The sequence below is a fragment of the Saimiri boliviensis genome, chromosome 1 (assembly GCF_048565385.1).
Source record: "Saimiri boliviensis isolate mSaiBol1 chromosome 1, mSaiBol1.pri, whole genome shotgun sequence".
In the NCBI taxonomy this organism is placed as follows: domain Eukaryota; kingdom Metazoa; phylum Chordata; class Mammalia; order Primates; family Cebidae; genus Saimiri; species Saimiri boliviensis.
The window spans coordinates 256,834,331-256,848,134 of NC_133449.1; the positions used below are offsets into that span (position 1 = coordinate 256,834,331).

The following is a 13,804-nucleotide window of genomic DNA, read 5'->3' on the forward strand; positions in this document are numbered from 1 at the left end:
GCATGGGAATCATGTTAGCCCTGAGCTCAGGGCTCCAAACACTTTTTTTTTTTTTTTTTTTTTTTAAAGAATATAGAATTTATTAGGTAAAAATAAAAAATCTAAATAGGGGCCCAGAGAGCTTCCTTTATTTATCTAGGTACCTGTAGGCCTTCCCACCCCAACCCCAATAAAAACATTTTGCATATATAATGGCTAGCAAAGACTAAAAAGATACAAAACTTCCAAAGACAGCAGGCACTCAGCTACAGGAGGGTGATGACTGGGTCAGATGAGATCTTCTGGAGGAGTCTACCATTTTCTCCATCACAACCCTGACAAGAAGACATCCCGGCCTTCTGGGCTAGAGGCTGACATTAGGGGGTACCTGAGCAAGTGACAAGCTGGAGCTTCTGGTTGGGAGGCAGGCGGTTCCAACTGCTTCACTCTCAAATCCTGCTTCCGCTCCTCCAGCACGTCACAGAACCGACGCATGGCCAATTTTAGCCGGGGGAGCTCATCTGCAAAGACGAGGCGGAACCACCCTGGCTCCTTACACATGTAAGCTTTGCCGCAGGATAACAACAGCTTGTGGTCCAGAAAGCGGCGATAGAGGAGCTGTTCTTCTTCAAATGTACAGGGGTCCAGGTACTTTTTCAAGTTGATCCAGACATACAGGCCAGAGCTGCGGTTGAGAAAGGGGATCTCCAATGACTTCAGCTTAGCAGTGACATATTTGTGAGCTTTCCAGAGCCGGAAATGATAGGTGGGTAGGTACACTTTGTCAATCCATTCTGTGTTCTGGAGCAGTTGACACAGCTTGTGCTGGACAATGCCAGAGATACTGTGGAGGAAGCTGAAGGCACTGACCGCAGAGGCTACCTCCTTGTTGTGGGTGTACAGAGCACCAAAGCGGAAGCCAGAGATGCCAAAATCCTTACTGGTACCCCAGATCACATGGGTCCTGTTGCGATCAGGCAAACTTTTCATGCTCAGAACACTATGGAATGTGATGGATTCATCAAACACAGACAGCATGTAAATCTCATCTATGATCACATGTAGATCACACCTCTTGGCAAATTCCAGGTATTTCATCAGTGAGTCTGGGGAGTAGATGTCACCCAAAGGATTCTGAGGGTTGGTTAGCACAAGGCCTCGGATGATTTTCCCCTCAAGCCTAGCTTCAAGCAGGGCTTCCTCTAACTTGTCGACAGTGAGCTGGAAAGGATAGGTGTTTACAGCAGTGATCTTACTCTCCAGGTGGACAGGAATCAACTCAACCTTCGAGTACAGGTGGGAGCTAAAGGCAAAACCACCATAGAAGGGAGTGGGGATCAGGAAGGCCTCGCCTGAGTCACACAGAACCATGGCCAGGGCAGAGAAGACAGAGCAGCAGCCATTTAGAACAACCACATTTTCTGGATCAAGTGGGGCAGGTGCCCTGCAGTAGTAGGTCAGGAACCGGGCCACTTCTTCCCGCAGGAACGGCTGCCCTCCCCGGGCAGGGTACTGCAGCAAGGTCTCCTCAATGCAGTTCATGTCACTTTCTTGCAATCTTTCAGTCATCAGATCAACGCAGAGCTTGTTCTCACTGGTGCCAAGGTTAATGAAGCCCAAGGTATTCTTATCCTTATGATATTTTCTTTTTGGTAGGCATTATAGTCCTGGGATTTCGACTGATAGAGGGCAGAGATGTCAATCCCACGGTTGGATAGGTCACGACTGACAAAGGCGGCTTCACAATCACTCATTTGGGAAACTGGATCAGGCTGCCCCGATAGTTGGGTCCCCTGCCCATATCTGACATCACCCCTAGAGTCCTCGGCAGGAAGAGGCACTTGGAGCTCCAGGCCACTCGTGGCCCCAGACTGTAGGAGGTTGATCATCTGGCACAGTAAGCGATCTAGGAGGGCTCCCTGCTCATGGACGGCCTCGGCATGTCTCCGTTCCTGCAGCAGGCCCTCCCTGCTCATCAGCTGCACAAAGTGCTTCCTCACGGTCTGCCGCAAGTGCAGGGTCATCTCCAACAGCTGGGTATAGATGCTCTGGTCTCTGAGAACCTGGCCAGAGGGCACAGGATGGGTGTCTGACCAATGACTTATACTCCAGGTAGCTGTACAGGCCTCTGCAGGCTGCCCCGCACCTCTGTATCTGTTTTCACTCATCTTCTCAGACCTAAAATCTGACTGAGCAAAGCTTCCTTGACTGTCAGCACTCAGGGACCTACTCTGCTGCCCTCCTCCTCACTGAATCTCCAAACACTTTTATTATGTGCGTGATCTCATTGATCTTATGGGCGAGGAAGGGGAGGGCGAAGGGATGGGTGTGATAGCCAGAGGAATAGCACTTGTAATCCTAAAACATGCTAAACTAATTAATGCTCTGAGCATTTAACAGCGCTTTAGATCCTTCTAAGAGTTTATCACAGATTTTTATCAGGGTGTGGCTTCATCAGAAATGTAGAGGATGAGGAGCCACCCAGTCTGACCTCACCCAATACACAATAGGGCTGTTATCTCCCAAGCACTGAGGACCCAGAGCAACTGAAATCACTCCAAATTCCGAGAACCTAGGCAGAGCCTGAGTCGTTCCGTGATCTCTGCCCTGCAAGGCTTTTCTCCTCCTTGCCAGCTCCCATCTGCAAAGACCCTCCCAGATCTTGAGAGTAGAGTCGTCTCCCTTCTCAGAGATCTTTGCACAGGACTTCTTTAGAAGACGCTCACGCAGTCTCCATGTTGGGAAGGCATTCCTGGGACCACAGCAGTATTCCCTGCTCTGCAGCCGCCCCTCGGTGTTCCCCAGTGTTACTGTGCTCACAGATGGTCTTTACCTTAGGCCTCTTGCTGCTGCTTGATTTCTTTTTCTTTCTTTCTTTTTTTTTGAAACGGAGTTTCAGTTTCGCTCTTGTTACCCGGGCTGGAGTGCAATGGCGAGATCTTGGCTCACCGCAACCTCCGCCTCCTGGGTTCAGGCGATTCTCCTGCCTCAGCCTCCTGAGTAGCTGGGATTACAGGCATGTGCCACCATGCCCAGCTAATTTTTTGTATTTTTAGTAGAGATGGGGTTTCACCATGTTGACCAGGATGGTCTCGATCTCTTGACCTCATGATCCACCCGCCTTGGCCTCCCAAAGTGCTGGGATTACAGGCTTGAGCCACCGCGCCCGGCCTTGCTGCTTGATTTCTAATTAACTGCACCAATAATATAGTTTAGTTCAGTGTTTAAACTTCAGTGTACTCTGAGCCAAGCAAGCTTATAATTATTTAGGTAGAATTAACATAAGTCCTCCTCTGGCCATCTTGACCCACAATTACTGTAATGAATGGAAAGCTTAGAGGGACAGCTGAGGGTCTTGACCAACAGAGGTCTAGGAAATAGAACATAACACCCTTATAACAAAGTAAATAGTCAGTCAACAAGGGTATTCAACTGTACAATAAAAAAAAAAATCAAGGATAGATAATCAGGAGGCTAAAGGAAATTACCCCAATAAAACTCAAGGCCTTTGCCTAAAAATTATTACTTAGGATGGTATAATAAATAAAATCCTGGTCCAAGTTTGCCTTGCTGGGGTTCCCTTGGTCTGGAGACCCATTTTGCAGTCATTCTTCTGCTCTCTGAATGCAAAATTAAAATATACATATTTGGTTTTGGCATAATATGTAAGTTAGATTCTCAGACTCTGGAACAAGATTCATTGTAATAGAAAAGGCTAAGTGGAAACTTCTGAAAATTCCCCCTAATCCCAACCAAGATAGTTAACCAAAACTAATATTATGTCTCAAGGTCATACAGGAATTACTGCCTTTCTTAAAGGCCTAAAACATGGAGAAGTGGTGATCTCTAACCCGTTCCGTTTAACTCACCAGTCTGCCCACTCTTTCTGCCCCCATATATATGTAGTTCCTGTACTATGGCAGTGCACTATTGCAAACTGAACTAAGTAGCAGTCCTAGTTGCAGCTGCTATGCCAGACGTGGGCCCCTTGCTAGAATAGATTAACACAGCCTCAGGAATGTAGATTTGTGTTAGTCCACTGGGGCTGCCACAGCAAAATATCACAGACTGAGTGGCTTAAACAACATAAAAATTTACTTTTTTTTTTTTTATTTTTTACACTTCTGGAGTCTGGAAATTGAAGATCAAGATTTTGGCAGATTTGATTTCTCCTCGACCTGCAGATGGCTACCTTCTCTTTGTGTTCTTACGTGGACTTTTCTCTGTATACACACATCCTAGGTGTCTCTTGCTCTTTTTGTGAGGACATAATAGACATGTATTTTGTGTCACATTGGATGAAAGGCCCACTCTTATGACTTCATTTAACTTTAGTTACCTTTTAAAGGCTCTATCTCCAAATATGGCCATATTCAAAAGTACTGGGATTAAGCCTTCAGCATATTAATTCCAAGACCTGGCTAATACATCTTTTTTCCTCCTTATCAAAAAGAAAATCAGAAATAGTTCATTTACTTGGAATAGACAACAGTACTTTTTCTATCTTACCTCGTATCTAGGATTGTCTTCTCCCCTTCTGTCATAATATATTCTAAAGATACCCAGACTAGCTCAATCTCCTGCAAGGTCCTCTATATCATGGGTCCTCTACATCAGTGACACCATGCTAATCGGATTGCATGAGCAAGAAGCAGCTAGTATATTAAGGTCCGTGGTAAGACGTTTATACTCCAGGGGGTGAGAAATAAATCCTATGGAGACTGAGGGGCTCATCACTTCAGTTTAATTTGTAAGTCTCCACTATCTATGACCTGCAAGAATTACACTTCTGAAATAAAAGCAGCAATTGCTCTTCATTGTCCACTACACAGAAATAAGCACAGGTCTGGTAGTTTCTTTCAGGTTTTGGTACAGCATTTTCCATAGCTGAGAATACTTCTTTGACCCATATACTAGTTGACATGAAATACTGTCCAGAACACAGAAGGTCTCTGCAACATATCCAGGCACACACATGGGCTGCCACGCTGCTTGGGCCATAAAACTACGCAAAACCTATGATATTAGAAGTATTACTGATAGGAAAACTTGCTAATATGGGGTTTATGGCAAGCCCAAATAAGAAAAACATAGCTGACATTTTGGGAACTGGAACAATGCCATGTTTTCTGCACCAAAGGATTACACACTTTTCAAAATAAGAGCTTCTTTTGTTCCCACTGGAATGCTGGATAATGGGCAGTAAGAGACCATGAGGCCCGAGTACTCCATGAGTACTGTAAGACTGACAAAGTGTTAAGGTTGAGCAGAACCAGCAGCAATGAAGATAGAAGTTATGTATCAGTGCATGAGTAGAGTCAGAGGGCCCAATAAGCTGAATGAGAAGACAGACTTAGCCTCAGGGCACCCACCATATTTGCACCAATACCTCTCCTAGCCCTAATTATAGTTATATTGAGAAGCCCAGATAACTAGCTGATGGAGGAGGGATAAATCTGAGCTTGCTTCCTGGATGGCAGCTGCACTCAGGCCCACTCAGAAATGACCTTGTAAGTCAGTGGTGAGGAGAAATACTCCCATTGGTCAGAGTTTCAGGAGGTTCACCTGATCATCCAACTTTAAGGAGAAAGAAAGAATCCAAGGTTGGAATATGAACAGACTCATGGACAGTGGAAAATAGCTTGGTTAATTTTTCAGGAAGCTGGAATAGAAAACACTGAATATTTGAGTAAAAAGAGGTCTCAGGGAAATGCCTGAGGATGAACGTTTCTGAATGGGCACACAGTGTGAAGTCTTTGTACTTCAAGTTAATGCCCACTCAGCCAGTTGACATCAGATGGGTGGGCTCAGCATTGAGACAATGCTCATTTGAAATGAATAAACATGGTAGTAGAGATAGAAGCTAAGAATGATGTTAACAGCATGAATTTCTACTTGCCAAGTACATTAGTTTCCTTAGTTAGCTAGAACAAAGTGCAACCATCTAAGTGGCTCTCACAACAGAAATGTATTGTCTTACAGTTCTGAAGGCTTCACATCATCGTCCCTCTGTTTCTCTGTCTTTCCATTCATATAGCATTTTTTTTTTATAAGGACAGCAGTCATATTGGATTAGGGGCCCACCTTACTCCAGTATAACCTCATCTTAGATACATCTGCAACAATCCTATTTTTAAAGAAGGCCATATTCAGAGTTACTGAGGATATGACTTATCTTGGCAAGACACAATTTGACCTAAAACAACAAGGATGAACTAGTTTTGGCTGATGCTGCGGTTCCAAATTGTCAATAGCAGAGACCTATGCTGCATTTCTGATGGAGCTAACTAGCTTAATCATTTTGACCCTTTCAACCCTTGGAGAGGACAATAATTCATTTTAACAGAAACAGACAGGTATTTTTGGTGAAGGTTTGTCTTTCCAGGTTGCAGAATCTCAGTCTGCATGTCTCACCCATGGCTAACTACATGCTTGATGCATTGACTCAGAGTCCTGCACAACATTGTGACAGACCAAGTGATTCAATTTCCAGCAAAAGAAGTATGAAAGTGGGCACATGACTATGGGGTCCAGGGTCATATCACATTTTCATCACCTAGAAGTTGTCAGTTTGATGGAGGGACAGAGCTGCCTATGGCTGAAGTGGCAATTCAGAAACAGGACTTTGAGATGATAGAAGGCCATCTTTCAATACAGTGCATACTTTAAATCAACAAATTTGTATGAATCCGGGAACTAAGCAGTGGAAATTAGAGAATTCATATTTCCTAACCTTGCAACTCAGGTGCCTGTGGAATTAAAATTCCTGGTTCTCATTGAGAAACTATTTCCACTAGAGAAAACAGAAAGAGTCTCATCAACATTAAGACATCACTGCAGGTTGAACACTTTGCCATCATCATCACACAGAAATGGAAAGCAGGAAGAGGAGTCAGCATCTTGGCAGGGTTGGCACTCAAATGATCCACACACAGTAAAGGGACTGAGAAGGGCACAGTGGCCAGGAGCTCTGGCTCCTCTGGAATGAGGTTCTGTGTTATGCATCCAATTTAGAGACTGGATCCAGATAGGTGGATAGTAGTGTAGATGTGAAAGGAAAACTTTCCCTTTGCCCTTTGAAGTTTTGCTAAAAAATTAATTTATAAAAGCCAGATTGCTAGGAAAATGGTATATCATTTATTAGTGTGTACAGGAGAGAGTTACAGAGTGATTGACTAATATTTCAATGGAGTAAAGAAGTTTCTCTCTACATATTTTTAGAGGATAGTGAGATGGAGAAGTGTGGATGATTTTAAAGGGGTAGAATATAATTTTTAGGGGAATTTAATAGGCTTAAAGAATATACAATGACCTGGGACAAAGTCTATTGGGCCTACAGAGCAGAAAATGCTGTGTAACAAAAGTCTGTCCAGATGTGTTGGAGGACTTCACTCCTTCATTCTGTGATGTGAATTTAGCTAATGAAAATGCAGGGGAGAAACCAAAAGTAATTGCCCTTGTTTGTTGGTTGGTTGGTTGTTTTTGTCAAGTTCAAACTTCAGGCAGATAAGGGATCTTCAGAGAACAACGTTTTCTTGTGCTTTGGGAAGGAGGATTGAGAGACAGGAGGGCAAGGAAGGTCAGGGAGAGCTCGAGAAGTTTCCTTTTTAGCTCAGCATGTCAAAGTGCCATATTCTAGGGTACTGGTTTCTGAGCCCCAACAGAAGAAAAGGGAGACTGTAAGTGTTGAGTCTGCTGCCAAGCCCAGCGGCAGTGTGTCAGGTGCCCTGGTTCTTCCCACTAGCCTTCTGTTTCCGATGCATTCTATTTCACACGATTACCATCACAAAAGAAAAAAATAACTTATGGTGCATTTGTAATTGTATATGTTGTATTATAAAATATATCCCTGATAAGACAAACTTCAGTTCTGTCTAAATGTTGATGAGAATTGAAACTTGCCCTTAAATTTAACTGATCTGATGATTGGAAGAATTTTCCATAGACCAGCTCCTGGCTCCAGCCATTTGTAACTTGGTATCTCCTGCTGCTCCATACTTACTTCCGGTGCTAGGTGACACCAGGGTATCAGTACCAGGTTTATGACACTGCACCTTCATGCTGGAATTCTCAGTCCCAGTGCTGAGTGAGTTACACAGCAGAAGTTCTGTACACCTTGAAGCCATTTCTACACTGTGGTGGTTAGCAATAACTTGTCTACACCAAAGACAAAACCCAAACCATATAAAAAATCCCTGACAAATGTACTCTTAACTTCCTCTTAGCACACCATTTGACATTGACCAAGTGTAATGAAAAACTTGAAGTAGAAATAAATAGTAGTGTCGTACTGGACTGAGCATAGAAAGTCAACACCAAGACAAAAGTATGCCAAATTACAGGGTTTATTTGCCGGCGGCCACAGAGGACTCGCATCTCTCCAACCCGTGGCCCCAAAAGGAGGGTGACAAGACCTTTTTATGCCCACCTTTGGGGGTAAGAGTGTGGGGTGGGGGTGGAGGTGAAGGGATTCAGACATTCTGAGGGCCTGGGGATTCCGTAAATCATTTCCTGGGCAGGGAGGAGGGTGAGGGACATTCCGAGGGCTAGAAGACTTGTTGTCACTTCGACAGAAGTCAAGATAAGCGTAGTTTGCACATTGTCTGAGTTAAGGTAGAAATAACAGATCTTAGTCCCTTATTACAAGTTGCAGGAGCCAGGATGTAATTCGATGGGGATACTTATTCTGGTTATTACCGGTAAGCAAAGACTAGCAACTCTGGCAGTTATTGATAAGTGGCTTTACCTTTTGCATTTTGCAAAGTAAACTAGCAGCTGTATTTACAGAGGCCAAGGCCTGCAGTTATTGTGAAGAGAATGGGGCAGCCTTTACAACTTATTTTTGAAAATCAGCTCTTTCTTTTATACAATGGTGTTGTTTAGGCTCTAATTCTAAGCCACCACTGTGGTATTAAATAATTTCAGTTACAATAGTTTATTTCAGCAAATTTTACCAAAAAAATGTGAAATAAAAATATTACTCACTTCTCTCCTAGGATCTTAGAATGCACCTGTACAAGTTAGAGACATAAGACACATCCTTTTCTGGAAGACGCTGGGAATGTTGCACTGGAAATGAGTGGAAGGTATACTATGTTGGGAGAACATCTGCTTTTGTTTCAAAGACCAAGTATGAAGAATGGTTGCCTATCAATAGCGGGGAGCTCTGGAGTGGATATTTGACATGTTCAGGGCTTCTTTTCATATTTTGAAAAACATTTGCATACTATGGGAAATTCTAACATCATGAATCCTGCCTTTCCCCATCAAAACCAGAAGTCAAATACCCAGCTTCTCTCATGACTAGCACTCAGGCAGGTGACCCAGACTTCGATCAACAGACATACCTCTATGAGACTGATTTAGAGATGAGCAAAACAGTGTTCTCATTTTGCTAGTGTAGGTGGCAGCAGGAATTGCAAGGGAAGTACCTGATCACAGGTAGCATCAATGATGATGCAATGTGAAAGTAGGAGCATTGATACCTGGCATTTCCTGTGTGATGAAAGAGGCACCAGTGGTATCCATGCTAGGCATTTATTGCATGGTTTTTTGTGTTTCTGAAAGTTTATCCTTGAGTTTGTTTTTTCCCCAGTCTCAAGTAGTATCTAATTACATTTAAGATTTTATATTTCTGGCTGAACTAGCCAGACTGGAATTTGTGGTTTGCAGCAAGATTTATACATTTATACATTTATACATTTATGCATTTTAATATATAAAAGGTGCTCACCTTGGCTTCTAACAAAACATACAAAGTAAACTGTAAATGCCTGCCATTTTTCATCTGTCAGATCGACAAAGATCAAAAATTTGATTTGTAGTCATTGGTATAGGAAAACAGACCCTCTCATTGGTGAGAATGCAAATGAATTACAATGTTGAAGGAAAATGATGTGGCAATATCTATGAAAATGTATAGCACATATATCTTTTGACAAGAAAACATTGCTACAATTATATTCTACATATGCATTCATAGAAACCAGGAAATAAATGTACAATAATAATTAATAATTTTTGAATTATTTGTAAGTAGGGAGTGTCAAAATCCATGTAAATGTAGTCAATTTTGAATGGATTAATACATAGTTGAGCATCCACAGAACGGAGTAATATTTAGCTGTCTAATGCAGAATGCTCTATAAGGGAATCAGTAGACATAATGTTAAAGTAGAAAAGCTGGATATCAGGCAGCAATCCACCACAGAATACTGCCATCTGTGAAGGGAAAGGCAAACAGAAATGTAAGCATAGAATTGGAAGATCTCTGGAAGAAGGATAACTGACAATTGTTATCTCTCGGGAGGGAAGCTTGATGAAAGATACTCCAGGAGATGGTTGCTTTTCAAAGTATACCTGTTTTCAGCTTTTGAATTTCATTCTTTCATTCTGTGTAAGAAATACCTATGGAATGAGAGCTGTGTGCTGCATACCATGGCATATAGGACACAAAGGTAACCCAGATAGTGCCTCAGCATTTGGGGGTTGATTGATAGAGATTAAAAATGATTACAGCAAAATGGGTTAAGAGCTGGGATAAGGATGTATGCAAGATGCTGGGAAGCCAAAGAAGAAGCTCTTGAAGACGACAATCAGAGAAGCTTTCCAAAAAGAAGGGTTCACAGGAATTGAACTGAGAGCTAGTCATCAGAGCTTTAGGCAAAGCTATATCAAACATATAAAAAAGAAGAAGAAAAATAAAATAATCAGAGGTAAAAATCAATGAGGTACGTAAGACAGCCAACTTTGGAGGAACTTCAAGTATCTCTGGATAAGTCGAGTTTGGGTGTGGGAAGATGTAAAAGGTAAGTTAAGGAGGTATTTAAGGCTCACAAAATGAAAGACCTTAGGTACTGGATATTATCCTCAAAGCAGAGATGAGCAATTAAAGCTAGAAGGTAGAAAGAGAATTCTGTGTGGAGATTTGAAAGCACGATTTGAAATCTTAGGCATAACACAAGGCTTTATATTTATTTAAATTAATGCAAGCCACAGAAAGTCCTAGAGAAAACAGAAATGCATTCAATTGTCCATTATTAAAAAATCCAAATAATAGTGCTGTAACTAACAGTTAATGGTATTATTATTATTGTTTTATAGGAGGCCTGGAACGAAGCATCTCAGGGCTGGTGGCTCAGTTCAACGATGTCATCAAGGAACCCAGTCACTCCTTTTCCTTTCACACTCATTCTTGACCTTGTTAAAGTAGAGAACTTTTTTTTTTTTAAACAGTATAAGTAGAATCATACTCTACTAGTTTTCTATTGCTGTGTAACAAATTGTCACTAACTTTGTGGCTTAAGACAACAAGAATTTCTGATCTGATAGACTTTATGAGTAAAGAGTTCAGGCACAGTTACTGGGTCTTGACTGCAATCAAGGTGTTAGCTCAGGCTGTGATCTCATCTAAGATTTTGGGGCTTCTAAATAATAAAAGCAGAGTTCACTAAAAATACTAGATATAAGACTATCTGTAGGTACTAAAAAAGAATTGTAATCTCATTGGGACAGAAGATATACTCTATGCTGATGGCGCCTATGTCAAAAATTTTGAAGGAAAATATTAAGCTGGGCATGCTGTTACAGTCCAACATAAGCTGTCATAAAAAGGAGATCTCTCCGATTTAATTAAGCCTAATCTACAGAATTATTTGCCCTCACTTGAGATTGTAAAACAGTAAAAGATAAGACTAAATATATATACTGATGCCAGGTATACTTTTGGAGTATCCATGATTTTATTATGCTGTAGAAACAGAGGGGATCCTTAACATCAAATGATATCCTTATGAAAATGGGTCTCAGGTTGCTAATCTCTGCATTATTGCTACCATCATAAGTAGCTAGCGTAAAAATGAAAACTCCTACTTATAAAAGAGACCCTGAATATCAGGGAAATTACATGGCTGATTTTCATGCTAAAGCTGCCACCGAAAAACCAAACAAAAACCAAAAAAAAAAAAAACAAAAAAAAAAACCTTCAAAACTGTCTCAACTAATAAACTATGCACCTTGAATAAAATTCATCCAAAGGACATTAAAAAAAAAATCAGCACTTACAAGAATGGTAAAAATATGCCTTAGAAACTGAAAAAAAAAAAAAAAAGATTAGATTAATACAGAATGTAAAATACTCGAGGGATTCTGGGGAAACCCAGACAGCTGCTTAGTACTTCCTGAATCCCTAAAGTTGCCATTCTTCTGAGTTTTTCATTCTTTTACTTATCATGGAATTAATAAAATGATTCAAACCCTGGTAAAGTATTGGTGGGCAGACTTTTCAAAAGGAGCTTAGCAATGTCTATAATAAATTCTTGCTTTATCAAACCCATAATCCTGGAAAGGTCATAAAAATGGCTCTAGGAATAACTCACTCCACCATCACAACCATTTGATCACTTGCAGTTGAACTTCACTTAATTATCTACCTTGAACTTCTATTTCAAAAAAGGTGGTATGGAAGCAAGCTGACTTCACTTCCCCCACACCAAAAACCAAATATATAGCACTGAGAAATTGAGATGGACAACCACCTTCCCCACCATCATAGGTTCCCTGGCAGGAGACCTGTCCCATGGGAAGCACTGTGAGTGCCTGAAGGAAGGAATATCCCTGTGGACAGGCAAAGACAAAGCAGGGAAGTGGAACACTGAGACTATTATCCCCAGCCCTAGAAACTCTGCTGTGTGAATCAGCCAAAGGAGATGCCAACTCAGAGTGGTTATTCAGTAGCACAACACTGTAGGAAGTTTTTCCCATATGTTCCCTGGGCGTTATCCCCTAACTAGCCTTCCTGCATTGCTGGGACATCCCCTTTTGGATCTCTCCCATTAGTAAAGGGCAGCATTCTGATAGTTTACTAGAGCTGAGGTGAACCTGGGATTAAGATGCCATCTATAATCAAAAGGGAGGCAATTACCTGGCAATAAAGAACCTCTAAGCAAACATATCCAGTAAAAACCTAAACAAGTCAGACAGGAAAGACTGGAATACATAACCAGTCCCTCAGTGGAAAGACACAGACATATATCCACAAGAAACTATAGGAAACAGGGAAACATGATCTCAAATGAGCAAAACAAGGAACCAGTAACTTATTCTAATGAGATAGGAACATGCAAGCATTCTGACCAAGAATTTAAAACAGTAGTTTTTTAATTTTTAAATTTTAAAATTTTTTATTATTATACTTTAAGTTCTGGGGTACATGTGCAGAACAGGCAGGTTTGTTATGTAGGTATACGTGCACCATCGTGGTTTGCTGCATCCATCACCCTGTCATCTACATTAGGTATTTCTCCTAATGTTATCCGTCCCCTATCCCCCTACTACTCCCCTGCTATCCTTCCCCTAGCCCTCCACCCCCTAACAGGCCCTGTTGTGTGATGTTCTCCTCCCTGTGTCCATGTGCTCTCATTGTTCAACATCCACTTATGAGTGAGAACACGCGGTGTTTGGTTTTCTGAGGAACAGTGTTTTTAGGAAAACTCAGTGATCTTCAAGATAACACAGAAAAGCAATTCAAAAATTTATCAGAGAAATTTAATAAAGACATTAAAATAATTTTTAAAAATCAAACAGAAATCTTGGACCTGGGAAACAAATTTGCTAAACTGAAAAATTTGTTAAAGGCTCTAAACAGCAGAATGAATTGAGCATAGGAAAGAATCAGTGAGCTCAAAGAGGCTGAAAATATACGGTCAGCACAAAGGTCTAATATCAAGTCTATAAGGAACTTAAACATTTTGATGAGAAAAATTTATGAGCTGAATGATGAGAATACATGGACACATGGGCTGCGGGACAAGAAAAACACACACTG

General features: G+C 41.4%; 1 pseudogene; it reads right to left on the reverse strand.

Annotated features, from left to right (window-relative positions):
* Positions 1-306: 306 nt before the first annotated feature.
* Positions 307-2,147, reverse strand: LOC101038201 (putative inactive 1-aminocyclopropane-1-carboxylate synthase-like protein 2 pseudogene; annotated as a pseudogene).
* Positions 2,148-13,804: the final 11,657 nt, after the last annotated feature.